Here is a 2,796-nt window from a genome sequence, read left to right on the forward strand (position 1 = left end):
CTCCCTCTGACCTGCACACAGTCTGTAAACTTAGCAGCAGAACAAGCCTCACCTCCTCTCCCCCAGAGAGACTTAAGAAAGAGAGAGACAGAGACAGAGAGAGAGAAAGAGAGAGAGAGGGAGGGAGACAGCTCAGCTGCCAATCACACTCACTATGACCTTATTAGAAAGAGAAGAGGAAATCATCAAACATTTTCAGTGACAAATCAGAGGAGGCATTTTTTTCTTTCTCCATATTTATCAAAAGAGCGTCAGCACTGATGAACAGAACTCCACCTCCGTCTCTAGAGGTGTGTGTGTGAGGAGAGACGCTCGCAGCAGTGTGGTGAGAAACACACCAACATACAGGAGACTGACTTCAGAGAGAGGAAACACTCCAGTGTAATACAGCATTAATGCTGCACCTGCAGAGGGCTCATCCACACACTGATAACCATCTCACACACACACACACACACACACACACACACACACACCCCCACAAATATAATCAAGGCTCACACAAACACTCACACACATTCTCTCCGTCTTTCAAGCACATGCATCCATATAGATAAACACCTTTCACCCACTCACTCTCATACACACACACACACACACACACAGAGAGAGAGAGAGAGAGAGAGAGAGGGAGAGACAAATTACTGTCACACACACACACACACACACACAGCTCTGAGTTAAAATACATATATATAGGAATACTACTTCATAAAATTTTAAAACAAAATTTGAAAGATGTTATTACACTGATCTGAGAAACATGGTGCATTTTAATTATTTTTAATAAAAGAAAGGAAGTACATGATAATAATTGAGGAGAATACTCTAAAATTTTATTACAATATGTTTTTCACTTCAATAGTTTTTTCCTAGTCATTTAAATATTTTCCTAACCATCATACAGAAAGATTGTTTTAGTCGCTGTAATACGTTTTCTTCTCCACAAGATGGCAGCTGAGGATTAAACATCAGTCAATGTAGGAAAACCGAGCGTAAACTTATTAATTGCATTTTCACTGAAATGATCAGCTGAGGTCACTGCTGTCCTAAAATGACTTCTGTATTGTCTCACGTATAAAATAATAATAAAAAATAAAATAAGATAAAATAATGAAAAAAATACATTTAGCATTTAAATGTTTCATACCACTTTCATTTCATCTTCAAAAAAAAGTTTAAAAATTAGCATAATAGACAAACTCAAAAGATCATTGTTCTCAATAGAAGTTACTATAAACGAACAAAAACTAGAAACATTCAATCTTTAAAGTCTTATAACAGATTTCATTTCTGAAAACTACTGTAAACTGCTGAGATTTTAAGGGTGTGATATGGATGTCCTCCAGCTGCAGTGGATCAGGTCACTAATCACATCACCGTCCACATCAGGGGGGCACAAGCCTCAAAATCTTATTACTGCATCTGTAGGCCTCGTCACTTAAAGCAGGGTCTCAGGGTGCTGTTTGTAGATGAAGTTCCAGAGTTTACCTGGGTCTCTTACATGGTGATGTAACCAGTGAGTACTGTAAACACTAGTGCATGGCACATATTTTGTGAGTTACCTGTACAGGAGCTGTAGGTTCGCTCATGAAGCAAATGAACATCAAAGACACAAGGCCAGATATATGGCAGATTAGGTACTGTATTGGGAAAACCTCTTCAATGTAGCAAAAATTATTTTTCTTTCAGAAATACAATGAAATAAAAATAAATAAATCAATGTACAGAAACTTCCCCAAATAAGATAAACAACGTACAACTGATTCACAGTGCAAAATCACAGGTAAGAACCCTTTTTTTCTCTCTCTCTCTTTTATACCCAAGTGTTACTCAGTGTTATAGATCTACACTAATCACCTTTGTTGTTTATTTCAGGTTTGGTTACTCAGTCCTCAGGTAAGTATGAGTGGCAAGGGATCCCACCAAGGGAATGCTTTCAACTTCTGATGCATTCACAGATGGTTGGCGCACCAACCGGGCTTCACAGATTGCTTGAACTACTTCTGTGCTCACTTCTGGGTTAGTAGTAAGCTCGGGCAAGTGTTGCAATGTGAATTGTCTAATTCTGTCTAGCTCTTTTTGCGATGCAGGTTCATCTACTTTGGTGCTTGTGGGCCACCGAGAGAGAGCGTCTGCATCTATGTTGTGCTTCGCAGGTCTATACTGTAACTTAAAAGAAAATGTTGACAACGCAGACAGCCACCTGTAGCTTGTGGCATCCAGCTTCACGGAAGTAAGGATGTGCGTCAGGGGGTTGCTGTCAGTTACTACTGTGAATGAGTTTCCATAGAGATAGTCACTAAATTTTTCAGTCACCGCCCACTTGAGGGCCAAGAATTCAAGCTTATGCGCTGGGTATCGTGCCTCACTTCTTGAGAGACCACGACTGGCATACGCAATTACTTGTCTGTGGTCATCTTGCTCCTGGTACAATGCAGCTCCAAGACCGGTGGTGCTAGCGTCAGTATGCAAAATGTATAGTAACTTAGGGTTAGCAAACCCCAGAACAGGTGCTGAAGTGAGCTTATTGATGATTGTGTCAAAAGCTTTTTGACAGTTTTTTGTCCAGCAGTTCTTTTGGCTCGTTGTACTGATTTTGGTCTTTAGTCAGTTAACATCCTTTCCTTTTAGGACAATATCCAGCAGTTAGATCATTTAGGGGTTTGACTATTTTTGAGAAGTCTTGGATAAACCTCCGATAATAACCTGCGAATCCTAAAAGTTCTTTGAGGTTCTTTGGACTCGGCTAGTCCTTCAAGGCTTCAATTTTATCCGGGTCAGTTTCAACCCCAT

The sequence above is a fragment of the Colossoma macropomum genome, unplaced genomic scaffold, assembly GCF_904425465.1.
Source record: "Colossoma macropomum unplaced genomic scaffold, Colossoma_macropomum, whole genome shotgun sequence".
Classification (NCBI taxonomy): Eukaryota; Metazoa; Chordata; class Actinopteri; order Characiformes; family Serrasalmidae; genus Colossoma; species Colossoma macropomum.